This window comes from Alligator mississippiensis, chromosome 4 (genome assembly GCF_030867095.1).
Source record: "Alligator mississippiensis isolate rAllMis1 chromosome 4, rAllMis1, whole genome shotgun sequence".
Lineage (NCBI taxonomy): Eukaryota > Metazoa > Chordata > Crocodylia > Alligatoridae > Alligator > Alligator mississippiensis.
In genome coordinates, this window is record NC_081827.1 from 6,313,131 (window position 1) to 6,319,130 (window position 6,000).

Sequence of the window (6,000 nt, forward strand, 5' to 3'; positions counted from 1 at the left end):
TTTCAAGGCCCAGCCCAATAAAGCCCTGACTGGGATGAGATAGTTGGGGCTGGTCCTGCTTTGAGCAAGGGGTTGGACTAGATGTGACCTCCTGAGGTCCCTTCCCACCCACATTGTCTGCGATTCTGTGATCTTCAGTCTGAACTTGTAGCTGGCTTTTGGATAGATTTTTTTATGGAGTTTCTTAGACAACAAACCTCCAAACACTTCCACAAATGCTGCTTCTGCTGCAACAGCAGCCCTACTGATACCCACAGACCTACTCAAGGTAGTGAACTTTAGCACACAGGTAAGTGTTTGCAGGCATAGTTTTGTGGGGTTATTAATGGGTTATTGCATTGTGGGACAATACAATAGCAGTTACCAGATGTAGTAGCTTAGGTAGCTATCAGACTGATGCATTGCATTTATTCGATGGCTGTTTGCATTGATTACAACCCCATCCTGCCTGGCCTTTGTGCAACTGCTTAATTTTGGCCTATCAGGTTGTGACTTGTGGGCCTCTTAGGGCTGGGTCTGTGCTGTGGTTGAAGTGGGGATAATTGTGCGGACCCAAGATAGCTAGTCCAGTGACATATAGGATCTAGTAGGCAACCAGCAGCTTTTGGATCATGGTGGATGTGTGAGAGGTCACCAGGACCTTCAGCGCATACACCTAGGCAGGAGTATGGAAGAATACAGGCTTCCCAAATCTTCCACCCCGCTGTTAGGCCATTGAGACAGTATTCAAAGGGCAGACTGAGTCCGGACATTTTGGTGACTTAATGGCTATAGTTTTATGCGCATCTAGGAATCGAATCCTGGCTCTTGCACTGCAGACAAGGATCCTACCGCTGAACTGCAACAGCAGGGTGTGTAGGATCTACTGCAATACAAAGAGGAGTAGTAGCAGTAATAATAATAGAGTTAGAGTTAATATTAGTTCTGAATACCAATGAATAGTAGAGCATGTCAGGTTACATAACTCCTTTAAAATTGGACCTTGAATCTTATCTTGAATACAGACATGGGTTGGGGTTTTTTTCTGCACCATCCTATTTGAGATAGAGGAGATCACATGCTGTTTAACAATGGTTTGGAAAAATAAGTACTGTCATTTTAAGAAAGCCTCCGCACAGCTGGGGTTTTCTTTTCTTTTTCTTTTTTTTTTTGCAGTGCAGGTTATACATTAGCCTGTGTGTAGAGCCTGGTGGGGCGGTGAAGTAATGCTTGGGGAATGTGTGATTCTTAACGAAGCTGTGGAGGATGGTAACCAGGAGGTCACAGCTAATCCAACCCCCTGCTCCAAGCAGGACCAGCCCCAGCTACATCATCCCAGCCAAGGCTTTGTCCAGCCGGGTCTTAAAAACCTCCAAGGATGGAGAGTCCACCACCTGTCCTACTGCTTCACCACCCTTCTAGTAAGAAAGTTTTCCTAATATCCAACTCAACTTCCCTTGCTGCAGCCTGAGCCCATTGCTCCTTCTGTCATCTGCCCCCACTGAGACCAGTCCAGCTCCATCCTCTTTGCAACCCCCTGCAGGGAGCTGAAGGCTGCTATTCAATCCCCCTCGGTCTTCTCTTCTCCACACTAAATAAGCCCAGTTTCCCTAGCTGCTTCTCATAAGTCACGTGCCCAGCCCCTGAACCATTTTTGTTGGACTTTCTCCAAATTGTCCCCATCTTTTCTATAGTGGGGAGCCCAAAACTGGACACAGGACTCCAGGTGTGGCCTCCCCAGTGCTGAATAGAGGGAAAGAATCACTTTCCCTGATTTACTGGGCAATGTGTCTACTAATGCAGCCCAGTATACCATTAGCCTGCTTTGCCTTTAAATTGAGAATAGTAGTGAGCATTGCTCAGAAACTGGCTCCAAGTCTAGCTTCATCGGTGAAAGATAGGTTGCCAGCCCCGCAGAGCAGGTACTACATGTGCGTGCTTGTGTTTGGACAACATTTGCCATCAACAGTAGGTTTGGGTTAATAGTAACCAGTAATAATCCCCTGACTCCCGATGGCACAGTGATGGGCACAGGAATACCTACAAAGTCCCTGGTGTCTATTCCAGATTTCCAAAGAGCTGTATCAACATGAGCTAATCTTCCCCACACCGCTATCCAGGAGATGACAGTCAGGGCAGAGCGAGGAATGAAAAAATATTGATCTGCCCCAGTTCCAGCTCATTAGGAATAACGACGCAGTTCGAGCAAATAGTTCCTGACTCTTGATCTTAAAATTTCCATGCACTGCTGTTACCAAGTAGTTTTTTATAATACCCATGGTGGGCAGGGTGCTGAAGAAACCAGCCCCTACTCTAAATGGTCTATACTGTAGTGTGGCAAAATCCCTCCGGTTTGTTATCAAGAAGCAGTTGAAAACCTGCTGGTGGTGCTCTGTGTCTGCTTTCTCTTGTACAAATTGGCTTACTCCTCCTATGCTTCCACCTTTCCAGTCGTAGACTTGCCAAACTCCCCTGATTAATCTAAACAGCCTATATCTCTCCATGTGAGCCAGTTGCTTCTCCTACATTGAAAAGAGCCTGAATACTTGAACTCAGTTACCCAAGAGAAGAAAATTGGTTGATCTTTGGGGGTTCCTTCTCCTTTGAGGGAGCTGCAATGAGATGTGTATAGATTCACCATTCCCCCAACAAGCTCCTGCTATTTTGTTTTTCTTTTAGCTCGGCATGATTTCTCAATACAGAGGGGGCCGACTATCACACTTCACCATATCACAGGAGGAAGGCTTACAAACTCCATCCAGCCCTCAGCAGTCAATGTCCTTGTCTGATCTGGAATCAGGACTCGTGGTTGAGGTGATATCTTTTATTAGATCAACTAGATTTTTGCAAAAAAACCCAACCCTTTTTAATTGTCGGATCTGGAAATGAAAGGTTCTGCATCAGCTTTGCCCCCTTGTGTTCATACCATACAATAGATGCCAGGTGAAAGAAGCAGTCTGTAATTAGTAGCTCTGCTGATTAAGCTAGGTAGGAATCCATTGGCTCCCAGAGCTACGGGCCTAGCAAGGCTTACCATCACAAACGTCATCCCTTAGTTTCACACCAGGTTAGAATAAGGCTCTGAGGATGCTTGTGGGGGGCCTGACTTGTTGAGTAAGTTAGAGTGAAGTTACATGTTACACTTAACTCATATTAAATCTGTGGTGTTAAAGTTAAAATGTGCGATGAGCACTGGCATGCTAATACCATTTGTGGCCTGCACTGGTTTTGACTTGCCACTGGTGAGCAGGGGTGTGGCTAGGACATGTGGGGTCTATCTCTGCTATAATTGCAATGTGCACTGATTTGCTAGACTATATACCATCATTAAATTAAAAAAAACCCTTAACAAGGCAGGCAAGAAATAGTCAAAATAGTCAAAAGACGTCATATCATTAGTACTGTAGGTATTACAGTTACATGCACATCTCTTATTGAGATTTATAAAACAAAGTTAAGTCTTGCTGTGCATCTTGGTGCAGTGCCTTCAATCATTTCTACACCTCAGTTAAAGTTTTTAGGTAGCGCTTTAGCTGTGAAATAGAGGGGAGGCATTACTAGGAATGGCTCGCAGACAGCAACTTTGCAGAAGAAAGGGTAGTTTGAGTAGTCAAACCTCAAGACTCCTAAAAGGAGAGAGGATTGTTAACACCGACGGGGTGGAGAGAGATTAGCAGGAATCAGGGAGAGGAGAATGAGCCATGAAGTCAATTGACTCTATCAGCGCTGCCTGAATGGAAATGCCGCTGCTTCTCCCAGGTAGTTGGTTTTGAAGTTTTGGTGAAGCAGGAATCAAAGAGGGGTGCAACTGCACCCCTGCCCTCCCTCCTCCTGGATCTGCTTCTGCCGGTGTGCACTACAGCAGGTCTGGCTCCATGTGAGTGTGCAGCCAGGATGCTCAATGCATCTTGTAAATCAGAGCTGATGTCTAAGGTGAGCAATCAGAGCGGTTGTCTAAGGCCCCAACCTGTGTCCCAGGGCACACCAATAAGCTAGGTGAGCTCAGATCCAATGTGAAGGGCCCATCTAGGAGCCTTTACCCAAGACTTTTGGAAATCCAGTGTTAGCTTTATTCTTAACCAAGCTAAATCTCAGTTGTCTCCACCCTTGAGACCTTGGTTTAATAGGTTTCCCTACTGTGGCTGCACACAGAAGACAGGCCGAGTTCAGCAGCTGGAAATCCAACAGATCTCTTTATGCATTCATCATCCAGAAGAGACAGATGAACCCACACCTCCTTCCCTCAAAAGTCAGTCTTGGTCAACAAAGAAATTACAAGCAAGGATGCAAAATTAGGTGACTTCCTCCCACTTCTGTATTTTTACTTACTAAGTACTTTCTGCATTTGAGTACCAAGTTTTTCTCAACTAAGCAAGTAGTGCAACATCCTCCTGGTAACTTCTTTCTTCCCTATGGAGAGACCATGCATTTGTATCATGGAGCTCTCCAGACAGCTGTTCCAGCCAGAAGTGGCACATCTGGCTGTAGTGTCTCCGTGTCTTTAAGTCTGGGGACTACCAGGATTTCTGGAACACACGCTAAAATAAAGCTCTGGATAGCTCCCCATCCTCCAGCTGGGGCAGTGAAGGTATTAGTGACGCCATCCTCCTTCACAGATGAGGTCTCCACTGGGGCATACTGCTCAATGTTACAACCTATGCAGCCCATCCGTGGCATGAAAGAGGTTTCCAACCACTATAACCAAGATCATTACATTGCTGGGGAGAAGGTGATCAAAGAACATAACAACATAAGGTCATTGATTTGGCCGTTAACGGAGGATATGCAAAGAAACACCATTTCCTTACTATTCTTGACAGGCAGAAGGGATCATGGCTAAAGAAAAAATATTGGAATAAAGCTGGCAAAGGATTTGATAGGACTGAAAGTTGGGTCTAGCTTAAGTCCCAGGCATGAGCTTCCTGCCAGGTCCCAAGGCTTTGCTTTACCCCCCTTTGCTGGCTGAGGGGTGGTGGATACAGCTTAGGAAATAAAATGCCTTGTGAGATCTTCCTGGATATGTCTCTTGATCAGGTAATCTGATGCCTTTCAGGAGTAGAGTAAGCACACCAGGGTCCAGATCTGACTCTAGATGGGCAAGTAGTACTTATGTGGGTAACTTTAGCAGCAAAAGTATCATTTCAGGCCGCTCGTCATGGATTTTAGATCCTACCTACCCCAGAAAATATGTGGGTAGGAAGAAAAGCAGACTTCTGACCATTTAGCTCCATTTTGTGGTTATGGCACTTGCCCAGTGAATCAGCTTCACCTGATAGAAATGTAGCATGGCCCTTGGCCTGTACACACCATGGGGTTTAATCCTTATTAAATTAAATAGGTTTATAAAATTTAAATTTGTTTAGTTTGGAGCATCACATCAGTGTTTGCACTGACTAGGTCCCCAGCGTAAGGCTATGTTCAGCCTGTAGCTCAGCCTGAGACCCAGGTGCAGGTAGCAAGCAGTTAATAGTAAACCTGGCTGGAAGGCTGGGAACAGCTGCCATGAATGAGCCATAAATGAGGGTAGATCTAGAGAGCAAGTTAAGCGCTCCAGGACCAGAGGGCAATGAAGGAGAGAAGAGAGGGGGCTGTAGGAGAAGCACAGTGCCTGGCTTGCCCCTTTTTAGGTTTGAACAAAGGCTGCGAGTTTTGATTTTGTTTCTATGTATGCACTTGCCTTCTTTAGTGTTTGCTCTGTTTGCTAGCTTGCCTATGTAAAAAAATAAGCTGGAAACCTGAATTTGGAGCTGGCCAACCTTGCTGAGTGACCTGCTGCAGCCCAGCTTTAGAAACCCCTGACCCCGAAGGGTCTTAAATCTGCCTCTCCCCCCTATCCCATCAAAATGCACTCGACATCAGGCTGAGGCAGGGCTCAGAGCATCCTCCAGCTCTCGTGTTGCAAGCTGCGAGGGGAAGCTATGTGCATCCAGGAGTAGAGCAAGGCAGGAGGAAGACGGCTCGGAGAGATGGGCCCTACCCCAGAAGGGACGGGGCTGAGTCTCTTCTGCAGGCTGGAGCTGG

The 6,000-nt window shown here is 46.1% G+C and overlaps 1 long non-coding RNA gene across 1 annotated transcript; it reads left to right on the top strand.

The window, feature by feature from the left end:
• Positions 1-60: 60 nt before the first annotated feature.
• On the top strand, positions 61-3,162 carry LOC109283188 (uncharacterized). Its single transcript, XR_002090281.2, has 2 exons — positions 61-1,400; positions 2,659-3,162. It is a non-coding gene; the product is annotated as an uncharacterized LOC109283188 (long non-coding RNA).
• The last annotated feature ends 2,838 nt before the right edge of the window (positions 3,163-6,000 follow it).